The 23699-nt window shown below is 37.8% G+C and overlaps 1 protein-coding gene across 1 annotated transcript in view; it reads right to left on the reverse strand.

The window, feature by feature from the left end:
* Positions 1 to 23699, reverse strand: part of macrod2 (mono-ADP ribosylhydrolase 2) — a 470247-nt gene that overhangs the window by 266760 nt on the left and 179788 nt on the right. The window lies entirely within an intron of this gene.

The raw sequence follows: 23699 nt of genomic DNA on the forward strand, positions 1-23699 counted from the left end.
AACAGAAACATGTATAAATTAAACCCATCCAAATTAAAATGTTGTTCCATTTAACACAAAAGGTCTTATTCTGTACATTACCCATCAAGATATTTAGTTTTGTAGACTGTGAAATAGGAAAGTGTTCGCGGTAGCAGTGTCCAAGAACAAATTAGAAAATTTCCAACAATCTCTCAGTAGTTGAATTATATGAATATCACTTTCACCATCAGTTTCAACCTTAACGTGGAGGAGGAAATACCATCAGTATTCTGATCATTCCTACAACATAAGAACTGCAAATTAGTTTCCTTTCTTTACAGAATGCCGTTCAACATGGAGGATTGGCTTTTACACAAAATCTTGGTACAGTGATCTAAACACATTTCTTGACAAGTGCATTTAGAAATAGTCCTGCCCAGAAAATCCATAAGTGTTCTTACCAGTCACATGTAATTGACGAGATTTTTTCTTTTTACCCCTCCTTCATGACTTAATATGATTTCTGGGCTGACATTCTGATGAAGCCACTTTGAAATTTAAACTGCTGCTTGAAGAACTCATAATCCGTCTGTCTTCCAATTGCATTTGGGAGGTGTGGACACCAATCTGAACAGGTGTCACACCTGTTCAGATTGGTGTGACACACCAATCTGTAGCTGAGATGGGCTACACCTTTTACAGCGATCAGTCAAGATACAGACCCTGAAAATGTGGCATTTTCAGTGTCTGAAAATGCCACATTTTCAGACACTGAAAATGCCACACCCTTTTGCATTTAAGGGTGTGTGGGTTGGGTCTTTGATTGCTTTTTTTATTGTAAAAGATTCTTTTGTTGTGACAATAGCAGTATTAGGTCCCATGTGCATAAGAGTGATGCTAAAAGTTGAGACAATAAATTAGGCTACTTTGAGAACTGCCAAACTGCTGTTGGCAAAACAGTAGTTGGTTTGGTATGAGGCCAGCATGGCCTTTTTTCCCCCCCATCTAACTCTCTGATAACCTAACCACAAAGTGGCTCTGGGACAAGAGGCCAAAAAAGGTCCCCACTACTGCAACAAAGAGCCAGTAATCAACCACCATGATCATACATAGCCTGGTTTATTCATAATGTCAGGTTACAGCTTAGAATATTGTGAAAGTAGCCATGGAGAGATTTAGCTCATTTGCAGAGCTACAGTGTTTATTGTTTTTACATTTCTTTTAAGGACAATAACTTTGAACGGCGTATTCCGTTTTGCTCTCATTTGGATTTTCTATACGCCAATCAAAAATAAACAGCGAAATAAATGTAACGCTTTAGGTCTTACATAGAAACACCATTAACTCTTCCATTTCCATCCTTAAGAGCTCACATGGCTGACCAGCCCAACCAAGGTGACAGGACAAGGAGGAAATGAGAAAAATAATTGGAAGGTCACATATAATAACGGCCGCTCCAGTGAAAAACAAGAACTTAATTGGTGTAAGAGCCATTTGGTAAGTATTCAAGCTAAAATGTAAAAGCACTCATTATCTTTACTCGCAGAAGCAGTTATACAACAGGGCACAGCTGGGATGGGCTACACCTTTTACAGCGATCAGCCAAGATACAAGCATTTGCCGCTTTCAGTTGGGCCAGGGTTCAATATAATGAGGCACTGAAAATATCATTAGCCAGAATGTAAGAGAATTTGATTTTAATAATTTAGAAAACTACTTATCTGTCTTTTTTTTTTTTCATTTTCAAACAAATAGTTAAAACACCAAAATCTTTGCTTGACTTTATTTATACGGCCTCCTCCAGAACTCAGGCTGCAGGGAGAGTACGCCACTTTTTAAGTGGGATTGGAAACATGAAGCTACTTTCACCCTGACTTTGAATCTCACTGAAGCCCTTGAAACCCCCAGTGAGATCTGGGAACTTTGAGAATCAGAGTGAATGTTGTGCAGCAGAATAAGTGTCACCCTGCAGGATGAGTCCTTTCATCAAGCTTGCCTCTTACCCTGACCCTTCCATCTGGGGAAACAGATGATACTAATGAGGGAAGGCTTCTTGTCTCCTGGCACCAATCACACACACTGCTTCCATTGTGCTACACTGTCTCCGTTCCCCCACCCCTCACCCCACCCCTTAAATCACAGACACAGCTCATTATATAAACAAAGATTGGTCCGATTTTGGTGGCGGATTTCTGATCTCAAGTTTATGTAAAACTTTGACTTGTCGATACCGATTTAAACTAATTGCAATTTCCCTTTTAAGAACTGTACGTCAAACAGTCATGAGCAAGACGCTGAAACAATTTTTTATTTAATTTCTGTCATGAGCAGTTATTAATTACGTAAATTAGCAGGGATAATTAAAGCTACAATAAATAAGTAAAGGTTTGAATCTCTTAGCATTTTAATAATAGTTACAGTACTGATTAAAATAGTGATTAGTACTGTTGGCATTACTACAACAACAATATTTTTGAGTAAATAGTAAAGAATGTAAAACAATTCTGAGATGTTAAAGAGGCTGCCGACATTTCCAAACCCAGTACCTTCCACCAATACTTTCTGAAAGTCTTGCTCTCACTTACACTTTCAGAGCCTGAATGAATCACAGAAAAGTTGTATAAAGAATGTTTCCTTTTAAATATGACTAAAAATGGGATTTCTCGAGCTAATTAAGTTTTGAGTCAGTGTGCATATTCAAGAGTGTCGTTGTTGTGGAAATTTCACAGCCAGTCCTGAACATTTAGTGTGGCCTGTGGTGGTCATAACACATTTAAAATTAAGGATGTGCAACGTGTTAGTTGTGAACTAACATATTATGATGCTCCAATTTAGACAAAAAAGATTTTATTTTGAAGGAGGTTGTTGTTTTTCTTTGTCTGAATAAGGACATTAGCACACTCATGTATGCACCAAAGCCAGTGAGATTTGATGGCAATAATAATTGTCCAAATTCCCGGACTGCATCATTCGAAGGACCCGGCCTATCAGGTCGACGTATAGACCAGGTCCTTTGTTAACTGCAAAGACCAGAAATAAGTGGCTAAAAAATATGACAATCTAGCCATTAAATTTATTCCTGCCCTTACCTTGGCATATATCATGTCACTTAGCAACCACAAAGGTGCTAAACACAAGCTGGTAAAAATGAAGCTCAAATTTAGTTGATTTTATTACTTATTTGATCATTTTTAAATAATTAATTAATTTTATTTTATTAAATTATATTGAAAAACATATCCATGCATATCCATGCAAATAAACACCTAAGAAAACAACGATTTTCAGCTTTTAATTTTAGTACTACCAAATTTTAATAGATTTAAATCTGTACTCCTCTTCCGCTCCATCTCTCATTCCATCAACTATTGTTAAAAGAACAAAACATCTTTTGTTCACCCTGCAATAAATCTTAAGATAGGGCGGGCTGTAAACTGTTATTTATAGCAACACAGTTTCAGTTGTCAGTATGTCACGACCCATTTTATTGCTCAGTTCCTATGACAGCTAACAAACATTATAAAATATATTTCCCAATAATTGAGTTTCACCAATGTTCCAGCCCCCAACACAGATCATGTGTTACTCATGTGGCCCTTCGGAAAAAATCAATTGCTTACTCCTGTAGGAGAGCTTTGATATAGTGCATTTAATAAATTGGATCGTTAATATACATACAGCAAAGGACAGAGACAGGTTTGGCTTGAACATTAAGACAGTATTATCGATCGCTCTTCAGGAAAAGTGGGATCAAAAACTTAACTTTCAACTTTATGGGGACACCTTTTCTGCTCCACCACTCATCGATACTGATGCTGATTTTGTGTTAGGCAGCCAGTGGGGGGTGACATGGCTTTGGATTGCTTCTGCAGGAACTAAAAAGGAGCAGCCTCTCTGAGATGCAAGGGGTCAGACAAGGCTAATTAGTCTGCAGCGGCCCCTCAAATTTCTGCTCTAGGATATTAATGAAGTGATCCATAGGAAAGCAGCTGCTCGCCACACAACCCTGCACCTCACTCCACTTCCCCACTTTAACAACTCACTGCAACCTCCATTCGTCTAGCCCCCCTGCTGCTTTCAGAATCTACCTAGGAAGGGCAGTGCTGTGCTAGGGGAAGAAGACCAAGCTACTCCCCCTGAGATCTTGACAGGTCCCGATCGATGGCCTCGGAGCAGGAGGTGGATGAGCTGAGGGGTTGGGGTGCACAGCTGTGTGTGTGTCACTATGCCAGGAGAGGGTGACAACAGCCTGGCTTTGTGTCCTACATCAATAGAAAAATGATGTTTCCACTAGAGTGAGTACAATAGTTTGAGGAATGGTTTGTTGTGTCTCCATATTTATCTATTTCTGCCTTCCTGTGGTGCATCTGAGCCTTGCTGTCATGAGCAATGAGCAAGGTAAAGCTTATTAAACCCTTTACTGATAGATCAATGGAAAAGCTTCGGTCGCAGGCACCATGTTTTCTTGTCGTCTGTCATTTATGCCAAGATCAAGAAGTGCAGGAGGCTTTCCATGAGAAACCTGGCTGGAGACCAAATATTACAGATAAATTAAAACTATCTGCCACTGGCTATAGTTTCCAACAACACACACTGCTTCAACTCATTACAAACCTTTTGAGACAGACTATCAGCAGAATGACAGTGAGCTTGATCACTCCCTATCAGTTCTTCCTCAAGTGAAAGCCGCCATATATCAGTAAGTACAAACTCAAGGGCAATGCTTTGATCAAAACATCTCCAGAGCACTGGGAAAGAGAGAAATTACTCTTCGCTTACTCTTTTTTTGAATATGTGAGAGTAAAGTCACAGATTAATTTAGAAAAATTTTTCTATGAATATTATCACTTTTTGCAGCTTAAAACCCTTTACCTGTCACTCGCAAAACGCTTGCATGTCAGTCAATTGACTAGTGTCCGCATGACAGTTAAGAGGTTAAATACAGCCTGAAAATTTTGTCAACTATTTTGTTTTTTCTAGCAATCAATCTATGCCCAATTTGGAGGTGTGTGCATATCCAAGTTGGGAAATGTACTGCACAGGACATACTAATCTTCACTTTTTTATTAGAGGTCTTGAATTGTTTAGCTGCTTGGTGAGGTCATTGTGAAGACTCCTCACTTAGTAGTCATAGTGCTAAAAGCATAAATATAACTATAACTTAGGATTCTGCTAGAGTGGTTGCAGGAATTAATATATTCTGACTTTGCTGTGAGACTAGTGATGTTGATGCTCAGGCTGAATAATTACCCATCTTTCTTGCTATGGTTTAAGCAAAATATTGCCTTAAATCAAGATAAACATTATAAAAGAGTAAGACCAAATGCCAGCTGGTAAAAAAAATACTTCTTCCATCCACATAAAGACAGTTTCAAAGTCAGCCTTCTATCACCTGCAGAACATTTGACACAGTCATTGTGTTGTGTTTATCAATTTCCAGGATTAATGGACTAATGTCTCAGTAAGATCTAGAGAAACCCATCCATGCATTTATTTTTAAAATATAGAACTGACTATTTTAATTGGCCAAACACCAAATATACTTTTATACTTTACTATAGACAGTAGATTTGGGGGGTACAGCCAATCAGCATCAAGGACAATGCTGCACCATGATTGACTGCTTTGCAAATGCCAACCAGATGCATTTTAAGTAGCATTGTGCCAGGGCTTTTCAGCTTTTCAAACTGCATTTTCTTTTGAATAGTTTAAATATGCTCTACAAAAATAGATTTGGAAATCTACTCCCCAGATATCAAAAGCCCCGGCTTGCATTCGAGGGGGGTTTCCTAAGGTAAATTTCTGCTCAGGAAGTCAGGAAATCTTTTTAATACTGGTAGGTGCAGCAGTTAGGAGGGGGAGGGTAAACATTGGTCCAGAAAGCTTCACTGGTTCATAGAAAAGATTCCTGCAGTCTAAATACACCTGTACTTGTTATGTAGCACTCAAAGTCTACACCACACCAGGCCTAATTTGGTTTAACAACGCCAGCTTAATTTCTCTTAAAGCAGAAAAAGCAACTGAACAATTGAGAAATTTACACATATGCAAAAAAGTAAACATGCAGGTAGAATGTCACAAAAGAGGTCCAATATTCAAACATAGCAGCCATATAAGTGCAAAACCAATTAAATAAAACTACCACATTTACTATTCTATATTAAAACAGTCATCAATCCCTTCACAATAACACTGTCGGGTAACAGCACCATATACGAATAAAACTGCCTGGTTTTTTTTTAAGATTTACAACTAATGTTTGATATTTCAAAACACCAGCTGCCATATAAACCTATAATATAGGGAAAGAAGTGTTAATTTGTCACCTGATTTTTAGCAGCACACATGCTGATGTCAGCACACATGAAAATTTAATTCCTTGCATAAATAAACATAGTTGAGTAGGTGTGTGAAGAAAGTGGAGGGGGATGTAATATTTCCAGAGCGGATTGTTCCCTACAGACAGTGGCGTCATTTAGGTATGGCAGGCTGAGATTTCAGAGATACATTTTCCGAGCGAAATCTCTGTCTTGTTACGGTTCTGACAGCTCATTCTGGGCACATCCAGCGTGAACTCAAGGGGAGCGGAAACAGAGCTGAAGGCCATTAGGCCAATGTGCAAGAGAACACCTCTGCAATTGAAGGTGAGGTGCTGTGAGAGGTCACTGTATGAATACCGAATGTGCCACGCAGGTCCACAAGTGCGGAATCAATGAGGCTTTCATGAGCATAATGATGGAAAATGAAAAACTGATATGCAAAAAGACCCTGCGATTCAGCTGGGGAAAAAACAGCATCCTTCAAAATTCCAAGCCGCTAAATAATGTTTTAAAAGCAGCGCAGATGGCGACGGCACTCCTGAGCCATCGCTGCGGCTGCATAAATATAAATTTTCCTGGCATCTCACGTGTCTCGTCAAAAGGCAGCGGTGGACGCGCCTGCCACCGCGAACAATACAAGAGCTTTCTGATCGTCTGCTGAGCTCCAATCTGTTGTTAAGCAATTGCCGCTGGCGTCTAGCAACGACACATTTTACAGATGCCGCGCATCGCCCTCCCAGTGGCACCTCCATTACAGCAAGGTGCCAAAAAATATGACCCTTTCTCTTTGTCATCTTCACACCTCTTAATGAACAGTGGCACTCCCTGAACCTTTTTCCTCTTGATTAACTTTTAGCCTCTCCCTGCCTCCGTGTTAAAAGCCCTGATGAGAGAGTTAACCCTTGGCTGCCTCTGATTTCCTCGTAAACAATGCTGCGCCACTGGTTCATGAGTAATTGAACACTATTGATTGTAAGGTCTGGGGGTGACAATAATTAGGCCACATATTAGGTGACAGCAAACAGAGGCTGTGAAGACAGCTTACTTCACAACACACACACATGCACACACACAGACATCTTGTCACCTACATGCTCCATGATAGCATCACTATCCACCGTCTTTGCCAGCACTTGGTTTTGCTCTCCTTATCTGGCCTGCTGTCAATACAGACAACTCTTTGCTCCGCTGGGGGCATGAAGGCAGTATTGACATTCAGCTCAAACCCACAACTCTGAGTGGAGTCCAGGGTGTTGCACATGAATTATGCATGCCTTGACGCCAGGGTGCTGAGCAACACCAGTGCCATCATAATTGAAACAATTGAAAAGACAATACCAGATGGGTCAATAATTAGACAGCAGGAGGGGGAAACTTGATCCGGACGCTCCCCTGCTTGCCCTGCCAAACTAAACACCACGCACATGGAGGGGACCTTTACCAACATGTCCCGGCTCCCTTTGGTGCGCGGTCACATGATTTGTTACATGCTGAATGGTGTGTGTCTGTGTGTACGGCTGTGTTCATGATTATCAGGAACGGATAAGTCAGCCTTCCGCAGGGAGACTGCCTCTCACCCAAGGCTGCAGTGGCAGCAGCTTGCCTCTAATTAAAAATTCAACATGTTCAGACCGGGAGCTTTCTTAATTTCTGAATAAGTAAACTTTGCGAATCAGCAGCAAAATACCAGACCAAGTCGTTGTGTTGTGTTTATCAAATCCTGTCACCTTGAGGCAAACAGTTCTCTAAGGTTATTCATTTGTGTCTCTTCGTTTGTGGAAAACAGAGGTAGGTGACTGATCTTTTCCTCCAGCCCTGCACTTTCATAAATCCATACTGAGGGCTCCCAGCAGATCCATTACACTCACTGGTCTCCTGGCCAGAGCAACGACTCAAGGTGATCACCATAAAACTGCACGCCACAAAGTCATTTGTCACCTTGCCGTGCCTTTAAAACAACTTGGGAAACAGGAGCAGCATAAAACAGAAACACTACACATGCTTCATATGCACGCCTGTAGTCAGGTTTAGGCATGGGCCGCGATTATCATGTCATGATAACCTTGAGCTAAGATAACACAGTTTTCCTGCAGCATGGTATTTAAAAATAATAAAGATGCACCAATCAACCAGACTGAGATTGGACCCGTCCATTTTCCTCTTGACTGAAAAATTTTGTTTTTCCTTGTTTGAAAATAAGAAAGAAAACTTTAACAACTTCATGTTTATAAGCTCATCAGCCAATTTTATTGTTGCACCTTTTTTCCAAATTAAATACAAATCAGGAAAATGTTAGTCATATCTTAAAATTCCTTCAGCTTCTGTGATTGAAAATTGCTCTCAAAGAACTTGCAACACATCTCTCTCTTCTCTGTGTTAAATGTGCAAAGGTGCTTCACCTGTGCAACAAAAAATAAACTTTGTAACAGGAAATAGTTATTTTTGAAGCTGAAAAGCTGCAGCAAGATTTAAAAAATGCTTTTTTAATATTCATACTTTATGAACAGCTTTTAATTATTTCAAAGGTATTCTAATACAAAACAAGTAACAACAGGGCAGATATTGTATTGTAGAAAATATCTGCCCTATTTCCAATTTTTGTCTGGTAACCTAATGTTTTTTATATTATGGATTTCAACATTATTTAACCAGAAAATATTTAGAGAATAAAAACCTCTTTTTTTATTAAAAATATCAATTTTCCCATTGGGTCTTAGTGAAGATGGCAGCACAGTCTAAAATTGTGTTTTAGACAAAATTTGAAACATTCAAGATTTGAAAAATATTTCCAACTAGATGTACTTGTTTTCAAGGTCTTTATCACCCTGCAAATGATTTCAGGCAGGAAAGACCTTCCTCCCAGTCCAACCTTACCATCTAAAATGTGAGAAGTGAAGAAAGTAGCACCTCACACCACATATGTAGGTAAAATTCTCATGCATACTTTATAAATTTGAATGTACCAGTGGTTTAGTGGACAAGAGAGACCAACCTCAGGGAAATGTACACGAGCTAGTTAACTATTTAGACTGTTCTGCTCGGTTAGTTTGTTATTGATTTCATCTTTACATCATCATATAAAGATGAAATCTCTAATACCTACTATAATTTTCAACAATTTTAAAATGAACAAGGAGTGTAATTTTTTTTTTAGTGACCATGCTATGACAAGCCAGGTGTTTTACACCAACCGGCAGCTGACTAGCAGTGTTCAGCAATTAATTGGGATTCTTCTCTGCTTCATGGAGAGAAGCAGAGAAGAAAAAGTACTTCTCGATGAAAGTACTTTATCGAGAAGAACTTTTTAACTTCTCGATAAAAAGATGTTTTTGTGGTAAGAATGATAAGATGGAAAATTTGACCAGGTATTTAGAGTTTTTTTTTTATATAACCAGGTGCTGGTAACATGCCCAGGCCTAAAAGCATGGGCATGTTAGTTTTTTCCAAGTGTTAAATCACATTTGGAGCTGTGGTTAAAAAAAATATATATTTTCCTATTTTTAACCTATATTACTTTTGGTAAGGGTTTATCGTCAGCCATACTAATTTGCTCGATTTAGTCATGCTTTGCCTCCATCAGAAGAGAGCACACTTTAAATGCTGCTTTGTTGCTGAGGTTTACAGAGCTGAATTCCCATATTGCGCGTAAAATCCACATACAGGTATCCAATTGCCTGAGAACATATTGATTGAGACAGCACTTAAACCACAATAGACACAGGAGCAGACCCCACCAGTACCACAAAGTTAAAATAAAAAAAAAAGTTTTATTTTCCATTTTATGGAGTCTCATTTCCGTATTTCTCAAAAGTGGTGCTCCTGAAGGAACGCGCCGCCTCCGCCGTATCGGTTCCGCTCCCCATTAGGGTTTACAGAGAGCCATATGTACTTTTACGGGAAGGTTAATGGTTTTTAAGGACCGCAGCACAGCTTTAAATCCACAGCATTTAAATCAATAAATGGCAACTCCACCAAGTATATACGCAACACACACAAACGCGGAGCTCGTGGCAAAATCTCCAACCCCCATATGCTTAAAGAGGGACGACAAAACCTGTCAACGTTTACAATCTTAAAAGCCTAATGAGCGGAAGTAACCATAGCAATTTAGTGAAAAGAACATCAAAGACTAGGGAGCAACTATTTAGGCAGCCTGTATTCATGCATAATTAGCTTTGAAAATGCCACTACAGGAGCCTGCTACTCCCTGTTCTTAATTAGTTTTTATCCTTAGTCTGAAATGAGCGGTAAACAAAGCCATCAGATTAAAAATATGCCTTTCTTCCCGAGACAACAACATTGTCACTAGTTGAGACATGCATTTCCTTCCCATAATCTGTGCACAATTGTCCCCAGAGGAATGAGTGGCAGTGCGCCTGTTTTTAACGAAGCCTAAACCTGTGGTTGTGTCAAGACAATCATCCTTCATAAAAAAAATTTTAAAAAACATATTGGAAGAAGTAAACAAAAGTACGTTAAAGATCTACACAAGGAAATAGTTTGCCAAATGAGGAGAAACATCATTAGGTGCCCAAATATTCTAAATACATTTCTCTATTTTGATACCTGTCAGCTTCTGATGAATCATCACAACATTCTTCTTTTTTGGGGGGTGGAGGTGAGGGTGGGTAAGGGGGATTGATTTAGGGTCATTTCTTCAACTGCTGCGAGCAGAAAAAATGAGAGCATCAGATGAAAAATTTTTGCATCTTTACAGGCAAATTTGATTGTATTTCTGTTTGTTTGAAATGTTTTGATTGTAGCATGAATTGCTCATGGCCTGATTCTGATAAGCCAAGTTAGAGTAACAGCCTTTATTTCCATCTGGCATGTGGTATTGATTGCAACAGCGAGCTTCGGAAGAAGGAAGGGCCCGTCTCATCATTCGCTAACAAAAACGTACAATTTCAGGCTTGTGAAAAAAAAAAAAAAATGTCGTTTTTTTCTCCTCCACATATTAAATTGCTTAGACTTGGTTTCAAGCAAAAAAAAAAAAAAAAGCTTGTGTGTTCACAGCTGCCGCTCTTAAGAGAGATAATTTTTTGGCTCTGTCAGGGTTTTCTTTTTTTAGTTTTTGATGGAAAATGGTGGACTTCAATAATGTAATGCCTGTTATGGACAAGAAACTGTGTGACCAAGAGCTGAGGAAGGAGGCAGCTGACCAAGTGAGGATGCATGGAATGATGCATGATGGGAGATGGAGCCCAGTGGTTGAGGACTGGAGATGGACACCTTTGGTCTACATGGTTCCAACAGCTGCAGTGATTTTCTTTAGCCTCAGTGAGAATAAAGATTACCAATCAGCTTTATGACATGATTCAGAAAGACATATTCTGACTGGCAAATTCCCAGATTAGTATTTTGACATAGACCGCCAATCATCAGCTAGCAGCCAGTTGGTTACCAAGGAATCAGAACCCAGTTCTGGTGGACAGGCATTGCTGACCAAGGAGTCACACCAATTTCTGCACACGTATGTAGGTAATTTGTCTATAGAGAGCTACCTTGCAGGCAAAAAAAAGAAAAAAGAATAAAATGTTGCCTCAATATATATTTCTGATGTGCATGAAATGACGTAACCTATCTGAGAGGAATAAGATTTTGATGAGTCCAAAACACACCCTTATTTAACATACCCAGAGGTATATCTATTTTTTTAAATTAAAATCTGCAGTCTAAGTGGGCGTAGTGCTGGTATTTTATTTTCAAAAGTATATTCAGCACTGGACTGAAATTAAAAAAGACAGACTTTGGCAGGCGCAGCACTTCAGTAGTGAGGATTCTCTCTGTGTGTTAATGTGCCACCACTGGGTGATGAGCCCTTTATAACGACAGCTTTCATTAAGCCAGGCTTATTCGTGGACAGATGGGAGCTGTGTGTGATGGGATGCAAGGACTGCATTAGAGCTGCTGCCACATTCTACTTCAAACCTGACCTTCCAGCGGACCCACTTCACAAGCCCCCCCTTCCCGATGCATCACTGTCAATTCTGCAGCTCAGGCACGCCTTGATGCCTCTCTATCTCGGTGAAACGACCGGCCTACCACACAGGCCGTAAATACTCCTGCACCCCATTACTCCAAAGGCCTCTCACCTCCTATTTTCAGTCGTTTTTGGGGAGAGACCACCACGCTTTCTTTCTGCAAGTGTTTACCCCATCAGTCGGGAAACTCGCTTCCCCCCTCTAGTTTCCTGGTGATGAATGACCATTGGCCGTCTCACTGACAGCTAGGCAGCTGATGCCACATAATTACAGTATCACCATTTAGGCAAAATTACCAAATTACTGCAGTCCTCAAGAGGCCTGGAAGACTGACAGGCCGGCCAACAAAGGAAGCACAAATATCTGAGAAGGACTGAAGGATATTTGGGCGTTTAGAGATGAGCAGTTAAAATTAGGTTTGTTCTGTTTCTTGTTTCTGCAGCCAAGGGAAAAGCAGAGCAAAATGATCAATGTGGAGAGAAATGGAGACAGGTTTTCTCTGATACACAATGCTAGGAAGCAGATAAGTTCCCAATTGATGTCCGACAGTGATTTCATGTTAAAAGAGCTAAAATAATTCTGTAAAAAGCTTGAGCTCCTCTTTAAAACATTTGTGCTTTCATCAGTTTAATTCATTTAGTTTCAACTCAAAAAAAGCAAGCCTTTCAGTCACACAAGCCATGACTACATGGGAAACATTCTTAGCAAATATAAAGTTCAGTCAAAATTACGATAAATGAAATATTTTATAATCAGGTATTTAAAACTTTGAAAAACTGTTTATTTTCCATTGCAGTTATGGACTTTCATGAATTATGGACAAGGGCACACATAAAAATTTTGAAATATCACTCTCTACTTTTTAAAATTTTGGTCTGGATGCTATAATTGTCCAGTTGACTCTCTTGAAATATTAATATCAGGACACCTTATTAAAACCAAAACAATTGGTTTCCATAAGTTATGCACTTTTTATGAATAAAATGTGAATAACATAAGGATGTTTTTATTGTACTTGCCCAAATATAATTGTTCTCAAGTAAGAAAACCCTTCCTCTCCAGCAATCTTCTTCTGTAGGTACTTTAGCAGTAGAGATATTACACGTCACTTTAGTTTGGCTTGCATAAAAACAAATCTCTAGAAATTAAGGCTTCACACAACTTCACACCACAATAAATGACAGAGTGGGTAAAGAAAGCACATAATCCAGACACAGTCTAAGAAAGTCTGCAGTGGCTCCTGTCTGGTGAATGGAGTGGGCATGAAGAGACGTGGTGACATTTATGATGTGGGTGCTAACGGTGAGCAGTGGAGAACATGTTGACTTTGTACAACGTATGTGGTTGTGACTGCAGTAGAAGCCCAGGCTCATTTATTTTAACTACAACGAGGGATTTATTTTATTTAGGCAATGAATTCAAAATGAGAGGAAAAAAACATCTCGTAACAGTAGCACAGTGTCTGGATAATCCCATGGTTTTAAATCTATGGTAGTTTTTAGTCCTTTCATTTGTAACACAATAAGGCTAAAAACAACGACTTTATGTACTTTATGTAAATCATAAATCAAAACATACTTCAGAAGTTTATTTTAGTAAATCGGGTAAGTGAAACATAGAGATTCACAAAAAGTCCTCTAAGACTTAATCAAGATAAATGGCAAAATGACTTAAAAAAAAAAAGTCTATTGAGAACTATGTCCATAAACAGCACATAAACTTTCTGATTGGTACCGTTTGCATGAATAAATACATCAATCTGGAGAGACATGGGAGCGACCAGCCTGCAGGTCTGCTGATGTGTAACAGCAGCTTTTAACTCCAGCTGCATCCCCCCCTAAACCTCAATGACCTTTGCTTCAAACCCCCCTGATTAGCCTCATTTCACAACTGAAGTGGGTCCAGAAATGTTGTGGTGCAGGTCAGTTGTATGAGCAGATTTTACAATGGAAAAGGACAAAATAGCTCACCAAACCGCACCAACCCATGAAGTACAAAACAAAAGATTCCAAAACCACTGTTGCTATGGATCCATACAATATATGTGATAAGGTTTTGCATTGAATTACAATAGCAAACTTTTCTAATTTACTTGGGTCCACCTATAGGTACTGATGTTGAACAACTTTTTTGATCTTTTGTATTGTCATTTGGTTAGATGAGAAAAGATTTAAGACGTGCAAATGACACTCTGAAACTGAGTTGAAATGTCAGCAACTTTGCTGCTGAACAAAACTACATTTTATTCCCTAGTAAAGTTCAACCCAAATAAACAAATTATGAGCTCTTTAATAGACCTATAAAAATGTCAACCATCCTGCGTTTAAAGGGTGGAGGGTACCTCAAACAAGCGCAACAGACTGATATTGTTCTTGTGTGTAATTTAATCAGAACGTGCTGTATGTCACCTTCTAATAGTGGGTACTTTGCTGTGATTTATCTGTGTTTGCTGAGTGGAGAGAGAACAGACGGCCTGGTCTCTTAGATTAACTAGGGCATGGGAAAGATTCCTCACGCACTATCAGGGAGGAAAATTTATCACGAGCAGATGATTAGTATTATTAGCACAGGTGCAGTTACAGTAAACACCAGAGATTCCCATTTTGTCCTGAATGCAAGCAGCTGATAAAGAAGCATGTGAACTGAATTGGGGAGTGAGTCCCAAAGGTGTTTTATCTAACTATGACCCTATAAATTCTACTTGTAACAGCATCACCTTTTTGTGAGAAAAAAAAAATTAAAAATGAACTACAAGGTACTTGCCTATTTAGTTCAAGAATTAAATGGAGTGTTACACAGTCCCCTGTTCCAAAAAATTACTTAAGCCAGAAATATCTGATGAAATAAAGCATGATTACAAACCATGGTCTCCACATACTTGATTTGCATATGCACAATACCCATAATCTCTCTATTTTTGGGCCAACCATAAAGAACATTTACCCCTAGAGCCTCATTGATGCAATTTAAAGCCAGCCAACAGGGGTTCAGTAAGTGTCTGTGAATTAAATTTTAGACTTTATAACCTTGTGAGGCTTATGGTTTTAATGCAAGGTGTGAATCATGAAACTTACAAAGAAACTTAAACTCCACTTCGGTTGGTATTTTCAGCTGTTAGCATTTACATTCATCCTTACATCTGTAGGTTAAAGTTGGTTTACCTTCAAACACAATTTACAGTAAGAGTCACAGCAGTTCATCCGGTTTCAGCTCGCTAATGAAAGCTCAGCTTTTTAACTCTACCATTAAAATAAACAGTTATTCATAACTAAGAATTTGATAGTTCATATTTAACACATTTTAAGTCCCCAGTTTTAAAAGGAGAAAACTTTCAGTTGTTTTGCATAAAAGTTTGAATAAAGGTTTGACTTTAAATTTGCTTCAGCAGTCTCTGTGTGCTGCTTTGCATCATGTAATTTTGTAAATGTACATCATCACCCAAGTTCTTCACCCTTGACTACACCAAACTCCACAAATAAAGGATGCAAGAGCATTTCTGAAAAAGTTAATGGAAGAATCAATAAATAACTTAATATGGTTGTGAGACTGGAGAATTTCTAAAACTTTAAAATTTTCATGGCCTAAAATCTATGTTTTTAATATTAAGACTTGTCAACACTTTGTAGAAATATTGTCAAACAGGAGAAAGATATTTATGCAGATTTTGTGTCCTTGTGCGTCCGAGATAAACGATTTGTGAGAGGAACCAGCAAAACTTCCAAGATTTCTTAGAAATAAGGATTGTTTTTCCTCTGCTTGTCTTTTTCCATGACCACTTCGTTTTTGACACCGTCCTCTAATTGGGTGTTTATTGTGGCTCCTGGCCAGGCTGTTTCAGCTGTTTATACAGGTCCAGATTTTTAAAAATGTACATTACCGTACTTTAGCTTTGAAGGTGAGGGGGTCTTTAATTAACCTTGAGACAGTTTACCTTCTTGCACCGATTCTTACCATTTTGCCTTTTATAGAGTATTTTACAGAATTATAACCAGTAATATCATTAGTGCTATGAAATCTCACATATCTACTTTAGCTCTGTTTTCAGAATGTTTATAAATTCACCCTTTTTCCATTTATTTTGGTATTGATCTCTATTTGAGCCAACTGACAGTATTATAAATAATAAAGTGACCTACTCCTAGTAGGTTACATTTTTTGAGTCAAATAAATATGTTTAAAATGATTCAGTGGAACACAAGTAGTTATTTTAAATTAAGGGTTGTTAAAGTGGGAAAAGGCTGTTGGATTTCTCATTTTGTTTTTTTCTCTAAACATGTATTCATGCAAATAATTTCAATGCTGAGTTATAAACCTAAAAACCGATATTATTATGGTGCATTTTTACTAGAAATAATAAAAAAATATAATATTTACTCAAATACTTTATTATACCACCCTATTCCATTTATTTTGATTTTAATTGACTAGTACAGTTGACTATACTTTGCTGGTAGATAGTTATTGGAGTCTCAAAGCACAATTTTCTTACAGCAGACTATAAGCAGATTACGGTGATTTTCTTCAAACTGTTGGTTGTTAAAGACGTAAACAAGGTTCCCAAGGTGTAAATGAATGATGATCCATCTTCCATTTACCAGGACGTGGTTTACCCGTTACTTTTAGTTTGTAGGTGTCTTAAAAACACAGACCATACGAACTGCCCTGCTGCGAATTGCCACAGGAAACATAACATGCAATTAATCGTGCAACGACTTCCCAAGAACACAAGGCTTCTACTGAGTAGCAAGAAAAGAATATATGGAGGAGCTGTGTATTGTTCTAGCAAGCTTGAGTACAAAGAAGAGAAAAGAAGTTATTGTAGAGACAAAGTGCCAGCTGAGTGTGCTAAAAACAGTTAGCATTTGTTTTAGATAAGGCAATCAAACATCTCCCAGCTTTTCAATGCTGCAAGGATAAGATTTTGTCTTCAAAGAATCAGAATGGGAGAGTGGGGGAGGTTGAGAGGGAGTCGGGGGTGGAGGGGGGAAGGTACAATACACCAACGGCTTAAATCTAAAACCTTACAGCTTGCACAAGTCAGAGAGAAGAATAGCTACACATGAATCCCAATGAACTTTTTTTTTCCAGAAGAGTTTAAAGGAAACTAGAATAAAACAATACATCCATTCTTGCTTCATCCACAAACCTATTATTAGTTTAATGTTCACAAATAATTAACAAAGACTGAAATGGAAAGAGGCCAACGTTAATGACAGCAACTTGATAAAACAAAATCCTGGCCTCTCTGTTTCATATAAAATGTGATTCATTATTTAAAGCATATACTTTGAGTTCAGAGAATAATGAGTTGTGGGTGGAGGTGGGTGGGGGCGCGAAACAATAAACACCACAAACGTTTTGAACTGCCAATCTCAAGTTGCTCAAGGGAGGAAAACAAAACTGGGTGAAATACTTTGGATCAAATATGGGGAGTTAAACGGCCCAGATCCAACTTGGAGCATTAAGTTTCTCACGCAGGCCTTTATCTTGAACCCTAAATACAACATAGGTCTACTGTGACAGCTTGGGCTTAAATGTGAGAGTGCAGATTAACCCACAAGGTCTTTGCTAAACGCTGTTAGTGTGGACCTGTGGACCGGCATATTAATGATATAATTCAGGCCTTTTCTATATTGAGTTTAGTCCCCACATCTCCTGCTCAGATGTGCCACACATTTAAACAATAAAACTAAATGAAAAAAAAAAAAAAAACTCCAGAAATGCTGACGTTTCCTTTTTCGAGTTATACTGAATTTTCATTAAAAAATGGGAGATGGAGTCAGTATTTAACCTTTTGTTTCATTTCCCTTCATATCACACAATATTATGAGTAATTTCAAGGAGTCAGTTAAATGGTCATTAGAGCTGCGTTCAGAAGTTTGCATAAAAGGCTTGTAGTCATTAGTTTAATTAATTTAGAGCTGTTGGTAATTTATACGTTGAAATGATTAGGCATCATAAAACCTTAATTTACTCTTAAGAGGAACTAATACCACAAGTTTGAAACAATTGTAGATTTTCTTTAAGCCGTAAGGGTTCAAAATTAAACATATAAGCTCAAACCACTGCTGATAAGTTAGTAAAATTGTCCTTTGTAATACGCACCAATATAAGACAGACCCTTCTTTAGCCAATTTCAAACTTTTGGAAAGGATATTTATATCATCTTCTTGACAGAATTGGAAGAGGAACATTCACTTAACAATAGCAAGAAACATGCAAGTACATGTAAAAGAGTCTGTGCATATAGTTTTGACACTGAATGAAAGATAAAACAGTTTTTGTTCTTAAAGATAATTGGATACATGTAGATAATTATGTCATGACAGCAAAATAAATAAGATTCTAAAATTAATACAGTATTTCCATACCCAGAGTAAGTTTCTAACTGATGCAACATATTATACTTTTCAGAGAACATTTCAGTGTTTCTTATTTAGACATAGTTGCAAGTTAATATACATCCATGTTCCAGAAAACCTATTTGCAACCAGTTCAGTCAGAGGATGAGTTTTCTTTCCTCTGAGTCACAGCTGAGTCATACCAAGTTCAAGATCCAGCAGCATTTATCAAGTTCAACCATATATTTACTACTCAGTGGTGCATATTGCCAAGTACCATTCAGGGGGAAATGGTACCACTACTTAACAGGAACACAATTTTCCGTCTCCACTAGATGGGTACACTATATTAACCCAAAGCACATTCACACATACATGTTATATTTTATTTTATTAATCCAAAGGTGAAGGAAATGTAAAAACAAGAAAACCATGTCAAAGTTGTGCTTGGAATTAAAGAAAGTGATAATTCCCCAAAGGTATGTTTTTATTGAGCTAATTGCAGAAGGTATAAAAGTAAAAAAAAAAAAAAATACTGATATGAGGCTTTTGCAGTTTTTTGGGACTGATGAAGACATTACGATCAGGCTTTGGTCAAAAGACTCCATTAGATTTGGGATCAGAGGGGCTCTATGGGACTGAATGCAAATTTAGCAGGATTAGCGCGGCTTCATCTTACCAATAGCCAGAAAGAGAGCAGACAAAAATTTGAAAAGAATCCGCCTGACTAGCCGACACCCATTCAGACACAGACATTGCCGAGTTTAAGATCCATTAACCTTGAAAGTGGAACTGCAAAAAGAACATAAGTTTAAGGTTTTCCAAAATGTTGGTTTAGATTTTGAAGATTCACTCAAAATGGGTGAGAATATTGGTTAAAAAAAGGGGAAAAAATTTGGGAAAATTAAAAGATAAAATTATAGGAACATTTTTTTTTTTCCCCAAAATAGTTTCTCTTCCAAGTTGCCTTCCACAGACGCATCAATGCATCAGGATGATCCCATTCGATTGGTTATATATCCATCCAATCTAAGATCTAAGATGACGTAAATAAACGCAAAATACATAATGCTACATATAAAATGCAGAATAAATCACTTCTTACCAAAAACATCACATACATATTCCAGTAATGTCAATGTATAATTAGGAGTCAGCCTCACAGTTTTCAAAACGTATCAATGAAAACAGTGTTGAAGACATAAGCCCATATAAATATTCCATTTAGTGATTTTTTTTAGAAGCTAACCACAATGTCAATAATGAAGGAATAATGAAGCAATAATGTGCACATCCACATAAGTGACTTCAATTGATACACTTGACCACTAACAGATGACTAACCATCTAACAACAGGACAAATAGTCAAACTCTTTTCCAGATTGATATAGCAGACATTGTTTTTTGAAGTCTTTTTGCTATGGTAGGAGAGTAATTACCGTCATTGATTAATAGTCCAGGGCCGGCTCTGAAATAATAAGCTGCACATGTGTGTAAGCCCGCTTAAAGGAAAGGCTCGTTTTGTCGCTGGGATTCGCAGCCTAAACTGCTTTAGTGAGATGTAATGGAGAGTAATTTTCTTGTCTTTAGAGGGGAGGTGGAGGGTGGAGGCAGAAAAGATGGGCTGGGTTACCAGGTCATTTTCCACTGCCTCAGCACGTCAAACCTCAAAACAAGGACAAGTCTGATTTGAGATCAGCTACTATGCTTGGTGTGAACAGAAGCTCGCTTTTGAGGATGCAGGAAAACAGGTTTTTCTTTTATCGGTTGTTTAATCTGCAGGAGTGAAATCGGAATTTCAAATTTTTTACAAAAATAAACTGGACCAGCACAACCATTGTTCAATTAAATGCAGGTGACGTTTTCAAATTACAGCACAGAAAAAAGCTAAAATAAGATGGAGAATTTCAATATTCATGGCAAAAATGCATTTTGTAACCTCCTAAAGGAGGCTTTGGTTCACTTTTAGACTTATTTTGGAGGCTCGGCTATCTCTGAAAAGATTCACCCCGGTTGAATGAGTTCCTGTTTGTGGATAATGGTTCTGACTTTCAGTTCAAGTCTTTTCCTATTCCATACTTACAAGTTTTTTGTTGCTTGTTTGTTTTAGTTTAGTTTCTGCAAGCTTTTAGTCTGCTTCATGTTGTCAAACATGTTCCATTTAAGGGACTTCTTGATTCCGCAGGCATTGGTTCAAGTAGTGAAATTAAAAAAAAAATTCAATGGCAGATAATTCCTGACTAAACGAAGACGTCAGTTTATTTTTTCACATGGGGTCATGTTGGTTTGGAGAGTTTTATTTATTAAATTAAATCTTCATTTGATAAATGTTCTTTGTATTTTCTCAGGCTAGCTTTCCTCAAAAAATTGTTTGATGATCTGAAACAGTTAAAAGTGAGAAAAAGGAAAAGCAGAAAAAAATCTGTAAGTGGCCAAATACTTTTTTCACAGCACTGTAATTGCTCACTTTCATTTGAAGATAAAAACAGAACTTTGCTCATTCAACTCTCTTCTGATTTTTTTTTTTTTTTTTTTTTTTACACAATAGAAACTAAAAGGATGTCCTTTGTATAAAATACCTCAAAGACATCAGTAGGTACATTATGAAATCAGCTCTTTTCTCATTTGCTGGATTGTCGGAATCCATTTTCTTAAAAAGTTTGTTTTATAATGATCTTTATTTCACAACAGTTAGCAAATAATATACTACTACTACTAAAGTGCAAAGGTTCAGTGGATCTTTATCTATTCTTATTAAGCCTGAAAGTGACTTCCGATAATCAAAAGATTAGAAATTTGGTAAGGGTTTTCTTGTTTACTTACTCATTCCAGTGGTGAGGGGGTGGACAGTCTATTATTTCAGCTTTCATGCACTCAACAGATAGTTGTTTCCAGTCAAGACAATTTTACATTGTGCACGTAGGTGGAACAAAAATGTCAAAAAGAGAATTTAATTATTCGAGAAAAAAAAAAGAAATCAGTGGGTAGATCATAAGAACCGGAGTGTTTACAAAGCAAAGCGAAGTGTTTGACAGTTTCCAAGAACAGAAGAGTGACAACGCTGCTGATGCTGGCGGTGATCTGAGTTGGAAGACGATCTCTCCTTCAGAGTAAAGACACTAAATAAGATCACTTTAAATGCAACTTCCAACAAGGTAACCTGGATAGAGGAGCTGTTCTGTTTGGAGATAATTACAACAACAACAGCCAGTGATTGCTACCATGTGACACAGGAGGTTATTAAATAGTCACGGTGCAAGCAGCTTCAGAGCTGAACACACTTGAACTGGCTGCCCGTAGCACCCTCTCACAGTTTATCTGCTCCATTTGTTTGACATCTTTACGACATAGCATATTAACACAACCTAATTTCATCTGAGCCTCAATATCTTCTCTTGGCTGTCTCTCAGAAATCCTTCAGGGTTAGGTTAGGACTGCTGGGACGCTTGTCTCGACCGAATTACACCCAGTGACACTTCTCGTAAAAGAAATAAGCCTATGACAAAGTTTAAAATGTGACATAATGAAGGACGTTTGCCAAGAGAAAAGGCAAAATCTGTGTAATTCTGGGATGACACGAGAAACAAACGAGTTCGAGAGACTTTGGAAAAATGAACAAAAATACAGCTGAATTTCTGTTGTGGTATTTTTTTTCATCTGTTTACAGACTAAATCAGGTATGAAAAATCTATCAAATTAAGTAGCTAACAGCGAATGCCTCATCTTTGTACATTAACAAAACCCCAGTCTACCTTCACAAGCACCAATTACATTAATTATCCTGAAATTACCAACTTAATTTGGATTAAATTAGTTATTGCAAATAATGAATTCTATATATTTTTTTATTTACATACATTAAAACTTTTTTTTTTTCCCCTGAACTTGACAAAAACAACTTCAAACTTCACAGAAGCAATAAGAACAGTTAGCAATGCCAATATATTTCCAAAATTTCTTCAAAGATACAGATACATTTATGGTCAGGAATTAACACAAAAATAATATTTACGAATGGATGGGGTCAACTTCATCTGAAAGTGGTATTAAGCATCACAGTTGAAGTGTCTGCCATGGGCAGAGGATTTAGCATTCAATACCTTTTTAAAGACTGAGTTTTTGTGTTTCACAGGAAAGACAACAAAGTTCCAAAGTCAGGCTACAGGATAGTATGATTTCAATAAGTAGAACTGAAAAAATGTATATATTAAAAATAAAGGTTACATGTCAGATTTTAGGATCAGATAACTGAAAAATCTTTACACATCAAAATCAGCCTTTTTGTTGCTTATTCAAAGCAGATTAGTAACTTTCAAACTGAATTTTATGACATAAAAAGCCTCACTGAAACGGAAATGCTCTGCCATTTACGTCATTTGGAACAGCACAGAATGACTCCCAGGTGTAAACAGAAAACTGATTTCCTGACAAAGAAAGACTTTTCTACCGAGAATTGGTTAAATCGATGTGTGGGCACTCATTGGCAACATAGAAAAACACTGTGCTGAGTACACAATGATCCTGCTCTGAAAGAAAGTAAACATTATGAAACAACTGCAATTTTGTCATCAAAAAATAAGGAACAACGAAAGGCTCAGGAGCTAGAACAAGAGCAATTCAACCACCAGATCTGAGACCACCACAGCTCTTGGGCATCCACTGAAGAGGCCGCATGTTTGAGATCAGGAGGTAAGAAAGTACAACGATTCCAACTGTTTTTGCACCCACTAACAGTACAAAGCATCTCATGGTATCAGCTACACTGAATCATTGTAACACTCTTCAAACTATTCACCAGCCTGTGTAGCCAAAATATTAAGCTAAGGGGAGTCAGTTTTTTCTTAGTGTCTGAGCCAAAGGAATGACGACTTAAACTATTTTAAATTCCCTTTCATGGAGAACTGCGTGGCATCAGTTGGAAGACATTTACTAGTCTCAAACATCATGCTATGAGTCGGGATGCATGGCGTATCAACATTAATATTAATATCCGTATGGACATGTGCCAGTGATAGTCATGCAGTGCAGGATCGTGGGTGTGTAAAGCATAGAGGACATGTCAGTGATGTCTCGAAAGAATAGGGAAAAAATA

The sequence above is a fragment of the Poecilia reticulata genome, chromosome 15 (genome assembly GCF_904066995.2).
Source record: "Poecilia reticulata chromosome 15, P_reticulata-male-v2, whole genome shotgun sequence".
Classification (NCBI taxonomy): domain Eukaryota; kingdom Metazoa; phylum Chordata; class Actinopteri; order Cyprinodontiformes; family Poeciliidae; genus Poecilia; species Poecilia reticulata.